We start from the raw sequence: 22,406 nt of genomic DNA, 5'->3' as shown, positions 1-22,406 counted from the left end.
CGGGTTACAGCAACTCTCTTCTTCTACACCACTACCAGTGTCTGGACTCCAGGGGGGATTCTGTCTTCACAGATATCAGCATTTCTAACCCGTGCTTATCCTAATTCAGAATGGAGTCCAATCGCCAAGGACTGTGCACTACTCAAATACATGCAATTGTAATAAATTATTATTAAACTCTAAATACCAGTGTCTCTTGATTGACATGAAGTAAGTATAAAATAGTGCAGTGAAATGACACAATATACTTACTGTAAATGAGTGAATGAGGCCCATAACATCTCATTTAGACACAATGGGCAAACTGTTCATTGATTAAACTGTCATCACCCAGTGCCTTTTTCGATTTCCTATTCATACATCAGCCTCATGTTCTTCAGGGATACAGTGAGCACTGTATGAAATATATTGCATCACTCAATCTTCATGAATCTCATAAATGAAGTTCAATGCACACAAATAATGCAACAATGAATTTGATTCATAATTGATATGTTTTTCCATCTGATGCAAGAAATCTGCTCTTTGTTGGATGCTGTCTTTAATAGCCAGAGGGGCAAATGTCATGGAAATGCTGCAATTCTTACCTTCGCATTGAAAATGCGGAAGGTTATGTTTTGATCGCCGTTTATTTGTATGCGTGCGTGCGTGCGTGCGTGTTATTCGCATAAGTAAAAAAGTATTAAACCGAATCACATGAAATTTGGTGGGATGATTGGTTATTATCCGGGGACCATTTGATTAGTTTTTGGGATCGATCTGGTCAAAGTCAAGGTCATGAAAAGGTCAACATCTTCTTTGAGTCGCATGAAATTTGGTGGGATGATTGGTTATTATCCGGGGACCATTAGATTAGATTCTCCAGTGTGTTTCAATGCAATTAACCTTTTCAGTCCCAAGCACAAAACATTCGGGTTGTGCCTCTCAACGTCTCTGATTCAACAAGTCCGACAAACAAAACATAGTGGTAAACTTCTTCATGATTCAAATAGCCAATAACGATACATTTATAATCGTACAATAAGGTCCATTTAGTAGCTCTTCTATACTTTGGATCATATCATTTGATATTGACCAGCACATTGATTTTGTCCAGTTGTTTATAGATATTAACACATTTGGCAAGTTAGAGGTTCTGAGGTCAGTGGTTCGACAAATAGGAAATTATGTTATTCTTTTTATTGCAGTTTCCTCTATTTTGCTTAGATAAAAAATTGCACATATATCGTATATATAGACGATTATAAAGGATATTCACCAATTATAGTGCATTGTTTCTACCAGCTATAACCGTGTATGAAAACAGTCTGTGCTGTTTATAATCAAACAGAAGGACCAAATTCAGGCCAACATGTGTTTCATGAACCACACAGCATGATGCCAGAGCGACAAGGAATGTCACATTGGAGGACTCCTCCTCATATCTGGTCTTGCTTCTTTCCACACATGCACACACCGGAGCCGAAGCATATAGAACCTGAGAACGGTGTATTTCTCATATAGTTTCACCTCTCCGAGGACACAGACTTTGTGAAACTCAGGTAATGAGTTATGTGCTATAATGTACGACACACAAAATAAAGCCCTTCAAAACTGATGGATACTAATATGTCACCAGATGAAAATGTGTCAAGAAACATGGAAATAAATTGAAACACCAAGGTAGAGAATGAAGGTGAAAGTATTCCTCTTTTTTCCCGCTGCGTGCAAAGAATAGGATTAAATGCACCTTTCTTTCTTCTCCATTTACATTCATTCCCCTGTGTTTCTAGTTTTACTTCACCCTGCATCTAAAAAGAGCCGTCTAAGGGGAAAATACTTTTCCTATTTCTGCCTCCAAAGACCGATCGGGGGCTTGGGCGAGAGTGCATTGTTCAGTGGAGCAAAGCTTTTGCTGCTACAAATGAAGATAAAAATCCATCCTCCAGGCTGAATTATTAACAACACACATCCCTAAGAATCCAGTGTCCACAAGAGCGAGGGGCGATGGAGATGGGAGGAGAGTGGAGAAGTGTAGGATTTGTTGGTTCAATTTCCGGAAAGCCTAACTAGGAAACTGCAACACCAAACAAGTCCCCTTACCCAAATGACACATTTCATGGTGTTTCTGTGTCCTGTAAAATAATCCAAATGACCATGGTAAGAATTTTTTGAAAATACAATAATCCACTTGACTTTGTGGCAACCCCATCACTCTGACATCTCACCATAAATAATGCATGACATATGTGTGTATTTCAGGGTTAGGGTTAGGTGTGTGTGTCATGAAAAAATGAGTGAAGAAATTGAATTTCCCCAATAAAAATTGTTTGTTGATTTCTTCAATTTAAGGTAATGTGTCTTCAAAGCAAGGGTGCTTATGATAATAATGTGTTAATGTTGCAAGAATGTACCTTATTGCTAAATACAATTGCACAGTATAATGTCATTACATTATCTACTACAGGAATAATTGAAATGCAAAGGGAAGTGATAAAGGTCATTGACAACATTTTTATTTTGTTTTACATACAATAACGACACTACACCATTGTCGATATGAGAGTTTAAGATACAATACACAAATCCCTAAAGGCTACTTCCTGCAGTAATTCCTCCCACATATTATACCAGTATTATGAAGGTCTTAAAATGATAAACTCATCAAAGATATTACTCTGGAAGAAGCTGTTTTGAGAGGAATTTCACCAAATGTATCTCTGTCTGCCATAATGTGTTACAGTGGGTCAGTAATTTAAGCCCCCATTTTAAATTATGGTGGCTATTCTAAGACCCATTGTTCCATGTAATATGTGAAGCCTATAGACCCAACCTCACATTTCAGCTGAGCTGCTCAGTGAAATCTGCATAATACAATACATGTGGTTAGCCAATCAGGATAAGCGAATTCTTCTCTCTGAGGGCTGACCATATAAAAGGTCTCCTCCGACCTTATTCCCGATCGACCAGAGGTGAAGCTCATGTCTTCCTCTCCGTTCCTCTTTCAGACTTTGTGACCTTTTTTTCACCCTGAGGAGACGCTCATTTCAGTAAACCAACTTGCATAACGGATTATGATGTGAATGCACTACCGAGGTGATAATTTTCCGTCTCGGGAAACAGACTGAGGTGGATGCTGGGTGGACGTTGGTTTAAATGATACTTCAGCAGCAGAGCTTGCAGGTGAGGAAGTGAGCAGAGCACTGACACCTCAACTCCGATAAGTAATACGCGTAGGACTTGAGATGACTGTCTGCACTTCTTTACAGGCGTTGCTAGTTTTCTATGGATGCATTTGCAATCTTTGATGATATCTACCTTTTCTTCATGCAAAGGTCAAATACAATTAACCCATACACGGCTTAATGGGTTTTCCTTAAAGCTTTTTAAAGGGCAAGTATTTGCTCAAAGTATGGTGGGAGTCTCATGTCTCTCTATTCCCACATTTGTGACATAACAGTTGCATATAATATCTATATATATAGGAATGGACTGGGCAGTTTTGGGCATCTTCATTTGTGATTGCCGATGAGCAGTGCTGTAAATGGGGTGGTACTCACTTCTCACAAGCTACTGGTGTATTACTTATTATCAATATGATGGTACCATTGGCGGAGCAGCAACAGCATTTGTATGCCTTAAAAGCATGTTTTCAATCTAGGTGAGCCAAGCACATAAATTCACCTTTTCCAATGACTTCTTTTTCATTTGTGACCAAACATAACTGTTGAACCTATTTAAAGTTTTCTAAATCTGCTATTTCGATTTACAGAATATTATTTTACAGGTCAAACATTTCCGTAAGAATAGGTCACTTTAGTTATCAAGCTCCTCTTCTATGGACCCTATGAGACGGCACAGATCATATCTGCCTGATGGATCATCGAGGTCTGGGTCGTGGAATTCCTGCTCCTGACTACGCCACTGTCCTGTTGAGACTCCGCCCACTGTTGAGACTCCGCCCACTGTTGAGACTCCGTCCACTCCGCCTCTCTACCGCCATCTGCCTGATGGATCGTGGAGGTCTCCATCGTGGAATATGCCTACTATGAACTATTCATACACTCTGTCACATTCATTGAATGTATTTTAACTCTAAATCTGTCCTTCTGTACACATTACATCTATTGCACCTGTCCATCCTGGAGAGGGATCCTCCTCTGTTGCTCTCCTGAAGGTTTCTTCCCTTTTTTTCCCCCTGAAGGGTTATTTGGGAGTTTTCCTGGTCCGATGCGAGGTTTTGGGGCAGGGATGTCTATGTGTACAGATTGTGAAGCACTCCGAGACAAATTTGTAACTTGTGAAATTGGGCTATACAAATAAACTGAATTGAAATTGAAATTGAACTTATGTGTAAATGGTTACTTATTCTCTCTCCTCTGTTCAATTTCTTTACATTTAATGTCATAGGAGATGTGTATTAGAGAAGACAGGCACTGTGAGAGATTAAAGGCATCACTAAAATCAAGTAGTCTTTTACTTAATGCTCTTCAGTAATTTGCACTTTCTACAAGTCTCAGGGTCATCGTATCAATCTATTCAGAAGTCACATATTTGCAAAATCCCCTGTGTGTCTCCTAAAATGAGTGGTAACTCCTACAGTCTATAAGGGTGTCCTGATTCTTACTGAAGTTCTCACATGTCATATTTCAAAAATATTTTAAAAATCAGGCACATCTTGTCTCAAAAAGATGCAGAAAAATTGGTTCACGCGTTCGTTACTTCGAGACTGGATTACTACAACTCCTTATTATCAGGCTGCTCTAATAAATCTCTTAGGTCCCTCCAGTTGATCCAGAATGCTGCAGCTCGTATTCTCACTAAAACTAAGAAAAGAGATCACATCACTCCTGCACTAGCTGCTCTGCACTGGCTCCCCGTAAAATCGAGAATCACTTTTCAAATTCTTCTCTTAATCTACAAAGCCTTGATTGGTGATGCACCATCATATTTTAAGGAGCTTGTAGTACCATATTGCCCCACTAGAGAGCTGCGCTCACTAAATGTGGGGCTACTTGTAGTTCCTAGTCTTAAAAAGTAGTATGGGAGCCAGAGCCTTTAGTTAACAAGCTCCTCTTTTATGGAACCAGCTTCCAATTTCAGTCCAGGAGGCAGACACAGTCACCTTATTTAAGATAAGACTTAAGACTTTCCTCTTTGACAGAGCTTATAGTTAGGGCTGAATCAGGTTCACCTGGTCCAGCCCCTTGATATGCTGCTATAGGCTTATAGCTGCTGGGGGACGTTTAGGATACACTGAGCACCTATCTCCTCTTTTCTCTCTCCTTATGGATGAATTTTCATCTCTCCATCACACATTACTAACTCTGCTTTCTCCCCGGAGTCCTTTTGACTTCACGTCTCATGGGGTCATCGGACCCCATGAGACGGCATAGATCCTATCTGCCTGATGGATCATCGAGGTCTGGATCGTGGAATTCCTGCTACCAACTACGCCACTGCCCTGTTGAGACTCCGCCCACTGTTGAGACTCCGCCCACTCCTCCTCTCTACCTCCATCTGCCTGATGGATCGTGGAGGTCTCCATCGTGGAATATGCCTACTATGAACTATTCATACACTCTGTCATATTCATTGAATGTATTTTAACTCTAAATCTGTCCTACTGTTCACATTACATCTATTGCATCTGTCCATCCTGGAGAGGGATCCTCCTCTGTTGCTCTCCTGAAGGTTTCTTCCCTTTTTTTCCCCCTGAAGGGTTATTTGGGAGTTTTTCCTGATCCGATGCGTGGTTTTGGGACAGGGATGTCTATGTGTACAGATTGTAAAGCACTCCGAGACAAATTTGTAATTTGTGAAATTGGGCTCTACAAATAAACTGAATTGAATTGAATTAATCAATAAAGTCAGAGGACCCTCTTTTTTTTCAAAATGTGTTTTGGGGATTTTTCAGAGGACCCTCTTACTCGTACCCTAATGCTCAGTTTGGTTGGCTGTAAACAAAAGGCACTCCCGCACATAAACAAACATGCACTTAAGTGATTTCTCCTGTATTGTCTTACAATATCTCTTCACACCGTAAGCAGCCTACCTATCCCGCATTGTTCCACAACAGGAGTGGCACTAAAGAACTCTTAAACTGGCCACTTTTCCACAGATTACAGTGGGGAGACGACAAAGGCTGCTGCCGGAGTCAATATAGAGGCCATCATGAGAAGATTAACAACCCTAAAGAGAACATTTTGAATAATGGGAGATTTTATTATTATTATTATTATTATAATAAAGATTAGATAGATAGATAGATATATACTTTATTAATCCCCAAGGGGAAATTTGTCGTGACAGTAGCAGCAACACACAAGAATAAAAAACAAAACGCAAAATATAAGAAACAGGGATGAAAGATATAGAAGTATACAAGTAAGATAAAAGTAAATACAAAACAAAATATATATGTAAATATACAACACACATGCATACACAACACACAACAACACTGACAAATCAAATACAAAAATATTAAATATAGACAGAGTGCAAAAAGCAAAGTGTGTGTATGAGTGCAGAGCAAATGAAATGAAATGTGTGTGTATGTGTAGTGCAAACAAATGAGATGTGTGAAGTGCAGATCAACATAGTGTAAGTATTCAGTGATTGCACTATGATCTGGCAAGAGGTGATTTGTTATAGAGCCTCATAGCCGTCGGCAGGAATGTTCTCCTGTATCTGTCCTTGTGGCAGCGGAGCGTGAGGAGACGTCTGGAGAAAGTACTCCTCTGTCCCTGTAGGAGGTGGTGGAGAGGGTGGTCCGGGTTGTCCAATATGGACACAAGTTTCTTCAACGTCCTCCTCTCCACCACCTGTTCCAGGTGCTCCAGCTGGCAGCCGATGATGGAGCCAGCCTTCCTAACCAGTTTGTTAAGACGGCTGGTGTCACTGGCTCCGATGCTGCTCCCCCAGCAGACAATGGCAAAGTGCAGTACACTGGCGACAACCGACTGGTAGAATAACTCCAGCATCTTGCTGCACACGTTGAAGGATCGAAGCTTTCTCAGGAAAAAGAGTCGACTCATCCCCTTCTTGTACACAGCGTTGGTGTTGGCCTTCCAGTTCAGTCGGCTGTCGATGGAGACGCCCAGGTACTTGTACTCCTCCACCATGTCCACGTCCACTCCCAGGACACTCAGAGGTGTAGGAGCTGTCGCCTTCCTCCTGAAGTCCACCACCATCTCTCTGGTCTTGGCCACGTTCAGCCGCAGGTGGTTCTCATCGGCCCACTTTACAAAGTCGCTCACCACTGCCCTGTACTCCTCCTCCCGTCCATCCCTAATACACCCGACCACTGCAGAATCATCAGAGTACTTCTGCAGATGGCATGACTCCGTGTTGTACTGGAAGTCACTGGTGTACAGGGTGAAGAGGAAGGGAGACAGAACAGTTCCCTGTGGGGCTCCAACATCACTGACCACCGTTCCAGACAGCACACGCCCCATTCTGACAAACTGTGGTCTGCCTGTGAGGTAGTCAGTGATCCAGGAGATGGTGGACGCATCCACACTGACCACCCGCAGCTTCTCACTCAGCAGCAATGGCTGGATGGTGTTAAATGCACTGGAGAAGTCAAAGAAAGTGACTCTCACAGAGACACCGGTTCCATCCAGGTGCGACTGAGCTCGTTGCAGCAGGTAGATGATGGCGTCGTCCACTCCCACATGAGGCTGGTAAGCAAATTGCAGAGGGTCCAACGACGATTTCACCTGCGGCCGGAGGTGGGCCAAGACCAGCCTCTCCAGCACCTTCATCACATGGGAGGTGAGGGCAACCGGTCGGTAGTCATTGAGGCCAGATGGTGTTGACTTCTTTGGGACAGGGACCAGGCACGACGTCTTCCACAGCACGGGACTTCCCCCAGCCTCAGGCTGAGGTTGAAGAGGTGCTGCAGGACACCAGACAGCTGGGTGGCGCAGGTCTTTAGGACCCTGGGGCTGATGCCATCAGGACCTTCAGCTCTGCGCTGGAGTAGTTTCTCCAGCTGTCTTCTCACCTGGTCAGTCGTCACAGAGAGCGGGGGGAGGGTGGAGGAGCCCATTGTTATTGAGGGCTCGGTGGATGTGCAGCTCAGCAGGGGGGACAGAGGGGAAGGTGTTTGGGAGGTGTGATGTGTGGAGGAGACAGGAGAGGGCTGTGAACTGAACCTATTGAAAAAACTGTTCAGCTCGTTGGCCCTCTCCAGGGAGCCCCCTGGCTGTCTCCCTCCCACCTTGAGAGGTCGTGACCATATTGTGAGACCTGGATGCACAAATCAGGATGACAAGCAATGGTTTCCAACTCAAAATTCTGTATTTAAGAAAGGTAAACTTAACTCCGGCAGAAAAGCCGTTACACAAAACAAACATAAGTATTCTCTTCATTCATCTCCTCCTCTCATTTATTCTCCCTCATGCCAGCTCTCTACAGGTAATCAGCTCTATCTCTTCTTAAGCTGGGCAGCAGCCTTGGCTCCGCCTGCCCTGCTGACTATGGGGATTGGAGTTTATTACCAAGCTGCCATGATGTGTTGTAGTCTCTGCTGCAACCACTGGGAGGGGACATATCTCCCATTGATGACACTTCCTCTCATGACATCACAGTATATATAATACAGTTAGGAAATATAGTGGATATTGCTCTCCTGAAGGTTTCTTCCCTTTTTTTCCCCCTGAAGGGTTATTTGGGAGTTTTTCCTGGTCCGATGTGAGGTTTTGGGGCAGGGATGTCTATGTGTACAGATTGTAAAGCACTCTGAGACAAATTTGTAATTTGTGAAATTGGGCTATACAAATAAACTGAATTGAATTGAATATAGCAAAAAAAGTACATTGAAGTTTAGGGTTAGACACCTGAAACATGTTGTTTTGGAGAAACCTACGACTCCCTTAGAGCGTGCTTCTGCGTACTTGTAACGTAATTCAGAAATGGCAGCCTGGAAGAGCTTCTACAATAATACGAGTCTGCTGTAGTTCTCTCCTTTAGGGAGACGTTTATTCACTGATCAAAAGCAAAGTACAAACGCTCACCTGCGATTGCAATCACCCGGGGAGCTCTCCTCAACATGCAAGTCGAGGCCCAAAAATCACACTCCCTCCTCACATTAAGATTCAATCTTTTATACCCAGATCTCGTCACAGGTGCATATCCCACCCCCCTGAGATCTCCTTGACTCTTGTCATCTCATGAGAATTCACTCTTACCCCCGGGTGGGGGCTGTCTGTTGGCCGTGCCTCTTGGTATGTGTAAATACTGATAACAAGTGTGAATGTTGAATACTGTCAGGCGTGTAGCTACCCTTGAGCTGCAGACACAATATCTCTCTCTCCTCACAGGCAAAGTGCCATCTCTTCTGATGCTTTGCCGGAACCTAGTCATTACGGTCCTTTCAATAAATCAGATTAATATTAACAGTACAATCTGTGTGGTTACAGGTTCAACAGACTTGAAACATTGTTTACACTCATAAATAAGTGGGTTCATTGCAGGTCCCTCCTGCTTGAATTTCTGATGACCTGCAGAACTATCCACATACTCTCAACGTACAATCATTGATTACATCATTGGACATATATCACATGGTGCGGAATGGCACCATACGAGCAGAATTTCTGTCATACCGGGCTGCTGATCTATGCTACCACTAACCTGAGTAATGCTCAGCGTTGTACATGCTGAACTCCTTCTGCTAATGGTAAATGGACATGCACTGGTATAGCACTTTTCTGGTCATCCAACCTACTCCTTGTCATCATTCACCCATTCATACACTGATGGCTAAGGTGTCACCTGCCCATTAGGACTATCTAATGTTCATACGCCGTAGGCTACGGGAACAAATTGGGATTGAGTGTCTTGCCCAAGGACACATCGACATGGACGAGTGGAGCTTGGGATCAAACCGCCGACCCTCTCGATTGAAGGACGACCAGGCTTAAGGTGCGTTCACACCAAAAGCAAAACTATTTTTTCGCGCGACCAAATCCCATGAAAAGTCAATGTACAGATGCGTGTGGCTGCGATAGACACAATATTTTCCCGGGTGGCGAGTTTGGGGCGTTTGGGGCGACGCGATGTGGCCGACGCGTTTACAGCGGCACGTTTTCAGCGGCGCAATTTTCGCCCGGAGTTGAAATATATCAACTTTGAGGCGGTAATCTCGCAACTCAGGCCAATCAGCTCTTGAGTTCCGCTCTCGTAGCTGGAAGCGGAAGTCTTTTAGACGTAACAGTAATTTCATCGGTGAAAGTGACCGAGCTGAGTGAGCCTACGGGTGATGTCATGAAACCTTAGCCATGAAATGCTTTGAGAGGCTGATAAAGGACTACATCTGCGCCTTCCTCCCTTCCTCCATGGACCCGCTGCAGTTTGCTTATCGCCCAAACAGATCCACGGATGATGCTGTCTCCCAGGTACTGCACACCACACTCTCTCATCTGGACAGCCAGAGGGGGGGCTATGTGAGACTGCTGTTCATTGATTATAGTTCAGCTTTCAACACCATAGTCCCCTCCAGACTGGCCGGCAAGCTGATTGAGCTGGGACTGAACACCCCTGTGTGCTTGGATCCTGGACTTCCTGACCGCCAGGCCACAGGTGGTCAGGGTGGGCAGACACACCTCCAAACCCCTCACCCTGAACACAGGATCCCCAGGGTTGCGTCCTCAGCCCCTACTGTACTCCCTGTACACACATGACTGTGTGGCCAGGTTCAGCTCCAACACCATCATCAAGTTTGCGGATGACACAGTGGTGGTGGGCCTGATCTCCGACAACGACGAGAAGGCCTACCTGGAGGAAGTTGCTGATCTGTCACTCTGGTGCCAGGACAACAGCCTCATCATGAATGTCACCAAAACTAAGGAGCTGATTGTGGACTTTAGGAGGGTACAACAACAGAGGACGTACTCACCACTGGGGATTAACGGGACTACTGTGGAGAGGGTGAGCGGGTATAAATACCTGGGAGTCCACATCACCGAGGATCTGACATGGTCAACGAACACAGACACTCTGGTGAGAAAGGCAAGGCAGCGCCTCTACCACCTCAGGCAGCTGAGGAAATTTAAAGTTTCCCAGAGGATCCTTCAGTCCTTCTACTCTGGAGCTGTAGAGAGCGTCCTGACAGGAAGCATCACAGCCTGGTTTGGCAACTGCTCCGCTCAGGACAGGAAGGCTCTGCAGAGAGTAGTGCGTTCGGCTGAACGCACTATTGGAACTACACTCACCACCCTGCAGGACTTGTACACCAGGAGGTGCAGAACCAGAGCCGGCAGGATCATGAAGGATCCTCACCACCCCAACAACAGACTGTTTCAGCTGCTGCGGTCAGGCAGGCGCCTCCGTAGTCACGCTGCAAGAACAGAGAGACTGAGACGGAGTTTCTTTCCTCAGGCCATCAGGACTGTGAACTCCGACCTCACCAGGACCCCCACATAGACCCACACAACTGCCCCTCTTAGGCACACACACACACACACACACACTTACTGTAAATATTGTGTTGTTTTTTATTGTAAATAGTGTGTACTTGTTGCCCTTGCACATTCCTGCTGAGCATTGCCACTTTCATTTCACTGCACACCCTGTGTGTGTATGTGACAAATAAAACATCTTGAATCTTGAATCTTGAATCTTGAACCCAAACACAAGGGCGTTAGTGTGTGGGATGTCCACAACAAATATAAAGCAGAACTAGTGGTGAGTTATTCTGGTGGATGAAGGAAATGATAACGGTCTTTACGGAGACGAGATACGGAGATAAGCCCCGCCCCTCACGGAGCGTCTCGACGCTGATGGCGAGAACACGGCAAATGGTCGAGCGAGTAAACTCACGCGTTTTGGGCGACGCGAAAAATAGTTTTGCTTTTGGTGTGAACGCACCTTTACTATTGAGTCACGAGCCAGAGGGCATGCAACGTTCAAATATAAAGTTTGCCATCATGATAGATCCTCAACATTTTTTTTTCCAAACCACAACAAAACACCGCTTAAAGGTGGAATTGGTAAGAGCAAGAAAATACTGGCGTCAACTTCATTCTACGTGTTCACACTCACGTGGAGTCAAATCTGGTAAACAACAGAAAGTCAAGAGGTTTCAGTGTTGATGTCCTCAAAGAAAGTCTAGGTTGATGTTGCAGAGATCTCTACTTAAATGAGTTCAGCCGCTTGCTTCGGTCTGTCCTCTATTGTAATAGCACTTGTAACTAGAAATACTATAGTCAGCCTCTGCAGCGTCCAGTCTGTCCTCAGTCCAACATGAAAGGACGGAGAAGTAGGGCTGCCCCCGAGGGCTTGTTAGTCATGCCGGAGGTACAGGGTATGTGTGTGCTTTGAGAGTTGGTTTTTGGATGTAATCCAAAGTGGCAGAAGGAAGAAAACAACTTGTTTTTTGTCCTCTCCACTGCCAGGAGAGTCCTCTTCGCAAGAATGCAGACCTTCGGCGAGCTGCAAAAACTCGCTTTCAGCCAGCCCCAACTCCAAGCCGTTTACACACACTTTGTGCTGCTGCCCTTGCACATATTAGACCCAGCACTTCACCAGCTCCCCAGTGACTTCATCCATTAAAAGAAATATCAAGTATACTGGCAGCACAGAAGTTAGAGGCACAGTAAAGACAAACATTATTTGGTGCATTTTGTAACAAGAAAAAGACAAGTTGTAAGTAATGATACATTAATAAAAAGAGGTAAACATTTATCAAAGTATGTTTCACATTTTTAACTACCTTATCATTTGCAAGTGCCTTCATACTTTTAAGTTGAATGGTGTTTACATTGTATGTACTCAGTAGAAGAGCTGAGCTGCTGCCCTCTATTTACTCATACAGATTTCCATTTCAGCCAGATGTCAAGTTTTTATTCAATCATTTAATTCATTAACATATTGGCAAAAAAGTTGATAATGTTCTGTAAGAATAAGATAGGAAATATGGATATTTATTTAAATCGTCCATACACATCAGTCTGGATTTTATTTACATTACACTTACAAGGATCCAGGAAGGTGTTTTTTCACAAAGGAAATAAATTGAATATTGTCCTATTTGTCCTCACTGTTTATTTGTTATGTTTCTGTCACTCCCCTCCTCTCTGCGCCTCTTGCCTCGCTGTGGGAAATGTGTGGTGGAGATGCGGCGCTTGTTGTCATGCTGTCCTGCTCACTAACAAAGCGTTGGTTTGAACGGGCTGACAGGTCGTGACAATTTGTCTTTCCTACCAAGGAAAATAACAACAATATTGAATTGCTACAAAATGTTTACTCAGATATACATGCTAGCAGTCACACAACGCATGAGTGATAAAAATGTTGCAAATTAAACACATAACGTGACCAAACCTGATGTGAAAGTATTTGCTCATGGACAAACACAATGATGATGGAACTCAAGTGAAAGCGTCACTGCAGTTATTACAAGAAAACTTGCTTCAACACAATAACACAAACATATTTACTTTATGAATCTCTAGTAGAGTACAGGGAAGCATTTCTTCAACCTATGAATGTGTTTTTTTGTGCCATCAATGAGGCTTCAGTCAGCCAATTAAACGATGTGTCCAGAGCAGCTCGGCCACGAGCAAATGTTTGCAAACCTAAAACTGTAATGTGCCTAAAACCACTGTAGCAACTGTAAAAACTCGCTCTGTGTACATGGGATAAACAGTACAGATCTAGTGGTAAAACCAATACAAATGTACTGTAGTCCTAGATTAGTGTCCTAATCCACTGGTTGTGTCAGTTGTGTTTGTGGGTATGGTGGGAGCGCCGAGCAGTTTAAAGCTCCAATCCCTGACCTGTGATCTCCCGCTGAGGTACAGGTGCTGATTACACACTATGTGGCCAGCTGTAGGTAGCACACACACACACACACACACACACACACACCCGTGTATGCACACAATTGCACCTATGTACAGTTCAATAAAACACACAAACACACAAGACGAGCTCGAGGTAGCAAAGCAGGTACTGCTGAGTCCACTTTCCGTTTAATGAATCTGATGTCAGAGGTCCTGAACTTTGCAGCAGGACAAGAAGAAGACAGAAGAATACTAAGAACGAGCAAAGGGGAAGAACAAAAGCAACATTGTTCAACCCACAGCAGGATAATCATTGTATTATAATGTATATTTAGCCCACTGTCCAAGGTGCAACCTCTGGTTGGACAAGCACGTCTGGGTCTGCCCCCGAAATATATGGAATAAATGTTGACCCTTATGAGCAGTTGGAGCTCTTCTGGCTGTTCCAAAGTCGAGGGTCAAAACTAAATGGGACTGGGCTTTTCCCCTCAGGACCCCTCAGCTTTGGAACCAGGTAAGGCCCGTAGATTCAATAATCTCTTTCTCTCATTTATTTTACTTAAATTGATTTGTTTTAAGTTTCAAACAGTGTATTGTACCGTATCATGGTTTTACTCATATCTTAGTTTGTCTTGATTTGTTGGGGCTCACTGTTGAACCTTCTGTTGTTGTATTGGTTTGCTTCTGAGCTTTATATGTCAAGCACTTTGTAAACTCGGTTCTGAAAGGTGCTAAATAAATACAATTACTATTATTATGAGAAAATAACTACTTCTCTCTTGATTTATTCCCTTAATAAACATTGAGTTCATGGTCTCATTATCTAGTTTCAAGTCTTTTTCAATACAGCATGATGTTCATTGAGTAAACTCTGGTCAATCACGATGGAGAGTCAAATAGACCATAAAGTAGAGTATGATTTAGGGCGGGGCAACCGTAGGATAGACAGGTTTCTACCAATTCAATTCAATTCAGTTTATTTTGTACAGCCCAATATCCCAAATTACAAGTTTGCCTCAAAGGGCTTTACAATCTGTACACATATGACATCCCTGTCCCAAGACCTCAACAACGGATCAGAAAAAAATCCCAAGTAATTGAAAAAACCCTTTCACAGGGAAAAAAGGGAAGAAACCTTCAGGAGAGCAACCGAGGAGGATCCCTCTCCATGGATGGATAGAAGCAATAGATGTCATGTGTACAGAAGGAATAATTACAGTTACAACACATGCAACCATCAACCATTTATACTGGAGAAGCTTCAACCTTGAGTTTATTGTTTGGACTTGACACTGTAGACATATGTCATGCCACTCTTTGAGAGTGATTTCTTCATTTAGGTATGAACGCTAGACTTTGGTCATCTGAGTATTCTTTTGCTCCAGCTATGATAGTCTGATATAACTTTGAGATCAGACCATCTGATCCATAATGGTTTAGAGCACATGTGTCAAACTCGCGGTCCGCGGGCCACATCCGGCCCGCCGCGTCATTTTATGTGGCCCGTGACGGAATTAAATAAATATGATGCCTTTTCTTAAAAAAGGAAGAAAAAAAATCCTGTGCTTTTATTTTGAAGGTAATCTTTTCTGCAGCGGAGTGCGGTCTGTTCACTCTCCTTCATGCTGAGTTCACGCCAGAGGAGAGGCGAACTCTTGCGTTGCTTTACTAAAGTACTCGCGTGAGTTCACTCGCCGGACTATTTGTGATCGTTTTCTTCACTCGCGCTAGAAGCGCTGGAGAGGGGGCGTGGCTTATCGTGGCACATAATAGTTCGTTATCACCGTCCGCCACGGAAGAAATAAACCCTATTTGTACGTGTTGAGGAAGTCCCACACAAGTTGGACCATCAAGCCCTCGAGTCTGGGTTCAAAATATTAATATTAAATATGATATTGTCGGTAGCCGCACGCAACTTCTCCAGGAACTGCGTCTGGATGACGGACGCTTGATCAACTTTCCTCCGTAGTTTCTGATTCAACGGCATGACGTCAGTGATGTCACGCGGAGCATTTCAACGGTCTCACGTACTTTGTTTGCCCGAGTTTAAAAAATCAGCCCGAATGAGGGGCATTAATCACATCCAGACGCACATGTGTGTGTGTGTGTGTGTGTGGGTGTGTTTGTGTAACCACATTGACTTTGTATTAACAAACATCCCCAGTTCCCCCATTATGAATTCCTCCATCAGGTCTATGTCAGTAGTGCACTAAGGTGCTGCTTCATGTTTTTCAGTACTTATAATATAATCAGAAGAAAAGTTAATGTTGAATATGTGAATCTTTTTAAATTACACTTTTTGTTTGAATGTATTTGTTTAATTAAATATATCTCTTGTTCTGCCTGTTTTGTGATATAAATGCCTAAAAGGTGCCTAATATAAGACTGAAATAATATCGGCAGTATAATTATTATAACTATGATGATTTTTTTTGTTGCCTATTTTTTGGTGCCCCCTCAGGACTTGGTGCCCTACGCACAGTGCGTAGTGCGTGTTATGGGTGCGGCGGCACTGAGAACCACTGCCCCAGACCAGTGGAGAACCACCTGTCTCAACTGTGACAAAGCTTAACAAAGTTAATGTAATAATGTGTGTTTGATCTTTGATAAAGTAATGTGGGTTAAAATAAATATAACTAAATTAAATGGATTTATTTTATAATATTAAATACATTTGTATATATTTATACATTTATATAAGTACACTTAAATAAACAATAAACAAATGCAAAGACAGAGATTTACAGACTTCCGTGTCTTTATATTATTCTTATCTGGAGATGTTTGAAAAAATGTTTTTTAGCTATGCTAAACTTTTGGTTGATACACCCCATGCCATACTGTCAGCTTATTTTTTAACAAGGGGGTTTGCAGTGTGTTGCGAAGTTTGCTGAATGAAGGTAGAGATAAGGGGATTTTGGAACTTGTGGTTTCTTCGATCTTTGTCCAGTGTAGTGTTGACTGGTGTTCAAACCAATATAAGGCTGTTCGTAGTTGGGAAGCCCAATAGTATCGCTGGAGGTAAGGGAGTTTTAATCCACCTCTGTCATATGGTAAGTATAACAGGGTCATACGAAGTCTACAGCATCTATCGTTCCAAATGTATTTACACAAACGCTGTTTCATTTCAGAAAAGAAGTTTAAAGTAGGAGCATATGAAATGGTTTGAAAAAGGTACAGGAATTTAGGAAGAATATTTGTCATCAATATTCATTACAAATTATAACAAATGGCTCGTGTCCACTTGTTCATCCTGGACATCTGAATAAATCAGATGGAGGACCTGCTGGGCAGTGAAACGTGCACTCATGGCGACAGTAAGGAGATTATCTGCAGCACCTTTAGAGCATCTGAATGCCTTCCTCAATAGTAAACAATGCTCTCGAGAAATGTTTACTCTCTCTGATCTTGTTACCTTCGCATTGAAAATGCCGGAAGGTTATGTTTTGATCGCCGTGTATTTATTTATTTATTTGTATGCGTGTTATTCGCAAAACTCAAAAAGTATTGAACCGAATCACATGAAATTTGGTGGGATGATTGTTTATTATCCGGGGACCAGTTGATTAGATTTTGGGATCGATCGGGTCAAAGGTCAAAGGTCATGAACAGGTCAAAATCTTTCGCAGAACTCAAAAAGCATTGAACCGAATCGCATGAAATTTGGTGGGATGATTGTTTATTATCCGGGGACCAGTTGACTAGATTTTGGGATCGATCGGGTCAAAGGTCAAGGTCAAAGGTCATGAACAGGTCAAAATGTTCTTGAATCGCATGAAATTTGGTGGGATGATTGGTTATTATCCGGGGACCATTTGATTAGATTTTGGGATCAATCGGGTCAAAGGTCAAGGTCATGGAAAGGTCAAACTCTTTTTTTACCATAGCACGATACATTTTTGTCCAATTGGCATGCAACTAATGCCAAAATGTTCATAATTCAATGCCCAATCTTGTGATATGCGAAGGTATGCGCTCTACCGAGTGCCCATTCTAGTTTGAATTGTGTTTGTGAACTTCAGTCAGGTGTGGGGTCGTGGAGGGTAGATGCTGCATATGCGTATGTACTGTACATCTTTCGTATGTGTGTTTGTGAGGTGTAGGCGGGGGGTCATTATCGTTTTTGTTTCATGAAAATTAGCTGATCAGCTTTAATATAATCTTATAAGTGTTTGTTTTGACCATTTTTTTGGACACCATAATAAGTTTGGGTTGTTTTATGTTAGAAAAATCTGTCCCTTTTAGTGCTCGATGTGCCAGCTTTTTGACTGCTTGCCATCTGTTGCCTCGTGCAGGCAGGAAGTGTACAGTGGGATTCTTTGAGCTTTTTTCTGATAACCACATTTTGGCTTGAAACTAGTTGAAAACAGCACTACGACAGAACCAAAACAGTAAATGTGCAGCCATAAAACCCAAACAACTGGCTAAAAAAAGCAACATGCTCCATAGAGACAACCAGTTAGTCAGTGATAACCCCCTGTGGGTTCTGCACTGTTATTCTGGTATGTTACTCTATTAATAAATATTTTCTTGCATTATAAATATCTTAATTATTGAATCTTATCAACTCCATGTTGTTGTCAAAAAAAAGGTTGTTAAAAAGAGCGGCAAAGTAAAGTTTTCCCCACATTGGATTGAGGATTACTGCTAACCCACCATCTGACTCAAGCTATTTGTCAAGTTAAATAAAAGCAGCAAGAAAGACCTCAGGGAGGTGAACGTTTGACATTGTTTTAGGTTCTGTAATAGCATGTGGCAGATGAGCAGAAGGCATGGACTTTGATGGAGCTAGAGGGCGCGACAGGGAGGTGAAAACAAATAAATTGATAGAACATCTGGAGGACTGCTGGGCAGATAGTGGGGAATTCAGATGAAAACCAGTCTTTAAGTAGTGTGGCAAGAAGACATACCTTTAGGCCTTTTCCTTTTTGTACATTAAGTGCAGCTCAGCAGAGTTGTGACAGCTTGTCAGCTTATTCACAGTCATGCCCACTTTCTGTTTGTGGCAGAATCTTTCAACCCCAGAAAGATGAGAATTACTGGCTTAAGTGCACCACTTCTCATTTTTTAAATAGATCCTTATTGTTTACCTGCCTGACTATAGCTTATCCATTCACTTATTGCCTGTCATTTTGTTCCTACAATTTCATGCACAGAGGTATTTTGTGTGTTCGGGTAAGATTGTGTAGATGTGTGTGCTGTGATCCTGTTTGTTTCAACAGAAGAAAAGCACAAGCAAGTGTCATCCGTGTGTGTGTGTGTGCGGGGGGAGGGGGATTATTGTACTTCTATCTCAGTGGGGACTTTTACCTGAGTGCACATGGGGACTCGTAACACCTTGGGGAACAAAACTGAGCTTCCCACCGGCAGACCACTGCCGCGAGCTTCAGAATGGTGTCTAGACACGCTCCATGCAAGGAAGTCCCCATGAAAGGCATTTTCAAGACAAAAATCCCCTAGAATTTACACCGAGTCCTGCAGTCCTCATGAGATCAGTTGTTCTGGAAGTCTGCATCTCTGTTTGTTCACTCTCTTACTTCTATTGGTCGTATTGGTATAAATAAAGTTTTGGGAATGCATCGTTTTTGACAAAAGATAGGCATTAATAAATTGCTACATTTGTAAAAATAAATCGATAAACAAACAAATAGATACACAAATTAATACATAGTATGAATATTCCATCCATCCATTATCAATACCGCTTATCCTCATTAGGGTCGCGGGGGCGCTGGAGCCGATCCCAGCTGATATAGGGCGAAGGCAGGGGACACCCTGGACAGGCCGCCAGTCCATCGAGGGCAAGTATGAATATTGATATAGATTATTTTTTTTAAATATTTTATTATTATTAATTATCTTATTATTGATATTATAACACGAATAATAATTCATCCAACAGTTTATATTTGATTTATTATGATTGTCAGTGGTGTAACAATAATTAATACGGGTTAACAGTTTCACTGCTTCTATATTTTTCATATGTGATTCTGGGGCTGTATACCCATTCAATTCAATTCAGTTTATTTGTATAGCCCAATTTCACAAATTACAAATTTGTCTCGGAGTGCTTTACAATCTGTACACATAGACATCCCTGCCCCAAAACCTCACATCGGACCAGGAAAAACTCCCAAATAACCCTTCAGGGGAAAAAGGAAGAAACCTGGAGGAGAGCAACAGAGGAGGATCCCTCTCCTAGGATGGACAGATGCAATAGATGTAATGTGTACAGAAGGACAGATTTAGAGTTAAAATACATTCAATGAATATGACAGAGTGTATGAATAGTTCATAGTAGGCATATTCCACGATGGAGACCTCCACGATCCATCAGGCAGATGGCGGTGGGGAGGAGGAGGGCGGAGTCTCAACAGGACAGTGGCGTAGTCATGAGCAGGAATTCCACGACCCAGACGATCCATCAGGCAGATAGGATCTATGCCGTCTCATAGGGTCCGATGACCCCATGAGACGAAAGTCAAAAGGACTTCCGGGAGAAAGCAGAGTTAGTAACGTGTGATTGAGAGATGAAAATTCATCCTTAAGGAGAGAAAAAGAGGAGATAGGTACTCAGTGCATCCTAAAACGTCCCCGGCAGCTATAAGCCTATAGCAGCATATCAAGGGGCTGGACCAGGGCAAACCTGATTCAGCCCTAACTATAAGCTCTGTCAAAGAGGAAGGTCTTAAGTCTACTCTTAAACGAGGTGACTGTGTCTGCCTCCCGGACTGAAATTGGAAGCTGGTTCCATAAAAGAGGAGCTTGATAACTAAAGGCTCTGGCTCCCATTCTACTTTTTAAGACTCTAGGAACTACAAGTAGTCCCGCATTTAGTGAGCGTAGCTCTCTAGTGGGGCAATATGGTACGACAAGCTCCTTAAGATATGATGGAGCATCACCAATCAAGGCTTTGTAGGTTAAGAGAAGAATTTTAAAAGTGATTCTTGATTTTACTGGGAGCCAGTGCAGAGCAGCTAGTGCAGGAGTGATGTGATCTCTTTCTTAGTTTTAGTGAGAACACGAGCTGCAGCATTCTGGATCAACTGGAGGGACCTAAGAGATTTATTAGAGCAGCCTGCTAATAAGGAGTTGCAGTAATCCAGTCTCAAGTAACGAACGCGAACCAATTTTTCTGGACGCTTCTGAGACAAGATGTGCCTGATATTTGAAATATTACGTAGATGAAAGAATGCAGTCCTTGAGATTTGCTTTACGTGGGAGTTAAAGGACAAGTCCCGATCAAAGATAACGCCAATATTCTTTACAGTGGTGTTGGATGCCAGGGCAATGCCGTCTACAGAATCCACATCACCAGATAATTGATCTCTGAGGTGCTCAGGGCCGATTAAAATTACTTCGGTTTTGTCTGAGTTTAACATCAAGAAGTTGCAGGTCATCCATGTTTTTATGTCTTTAAGACATGCTTGAATTTTACAGAGTTGGTTGCTCTCCTCTGGTTTTATCGATAAATATAGTTGAGTGTCATCTGCATAACAATGAAAGTTTATGGAGTGTTTCCTGATAATATTGCCCAAAGGAAGCATGTATAAGGTAAATAAAATTGGTCCAAGCACAAAACCTTGTGGAACTCCGTGATTAACGTTGGTGGTTATCGAGGCCATCGTTTACAAATACAAACTGAGATCGATCTGATAAATAGGATTTAAACCAAATTAGTGCCGTGCCTGAAATGCCAATCGACTGCTCCAGTCTCTGTAACAGGATGTCATGGTCAATGGTGTCGAATGCAGCACTAAGGTCTAACAAGACCAGGACAGAGAGGAGTCCTTTATCTGCTGCCATTAAGAGGTCATTTGTAATTTTCACCAGTGCCGCCTCGGTGCTGTGGTGTTTTCTAAATCCTGATTGAAATTTCTCAAATAAACTATTATGATGTAGAAAGTCGCACAACTGATTTGCACCACTTTCTCAAGGATCTTGGAGAGGAAGGGAGGTTAGAGATCGGTCTGTAGTTAGCCAATACCTCTGGATCCAGAGTGGGCTTCTTCAGGAGAGGTTTAATAACAGCCACCTTGAAGGAGTGTGGTACGTGGCCTGTTAGCAGAGACACATTGATAATATCTAATAGAGAGCCGCCAATTAAAGGCAAACGTCTTTAAGCAGCCTCGTCGGGATGGGGTCCAAGAGACAGGTAGACGTGTTCAAGTAGAAACCGTTGAAAATAATTGGTCACGGTTGATAGGAGAAAATCCTCCAAATATACACCAGGGCATACAGCGGTTTCCAAGGCCATTCCACTTGAGGACAGATTGGCACTGGTTATGGGCAAGAGATTATTAATCTTGTCCCTAATAGTTAAAATCTTTTCATTAAAGAAGTTCATAAAGTCATTACCACTAAGGTTTATAGGAATGCTCGGCCCACAGAGCTGTGACTCTCTGTCAGCCTGGCTACAGTGCTGAAGAGAAACCTGGGGTTGTTTTATTTTTTCTATTATTGATGAGTAATAGGCTGCTCTGGCATTACGGAGGGCCTTCTTATATATTTTAAGACTATCTCGCCAAACTAAGCGGGATTCTTCGAGATTAGTTGAACGCCATATGCTCAAGCTTCGTGACGCTTGCTTCAGTTTGCGGGTCTGAGGGTTATACCAGGAGCAAACCTCCT

The sequence above is a fragment of the Pseudoliparis swirei genome, chromosome 5 (genome assembly GCF_029220125.1).
Source record: "Pseudoliparis swirei isolate HS2019 ecotype Mariana Trench chromosome 5, NWPU_hadal_v1, whole genome shotgun sequence".
NCBI classification, from domain to species: Eukaryota; Metazoa; Chordata; class Actinopteri; order Perciformes; family Liparidae; genus Pseudoliparis; species Pseudoliparis swirei.
Note: the sequence above shows the minus strand (reverse complement) of the source record.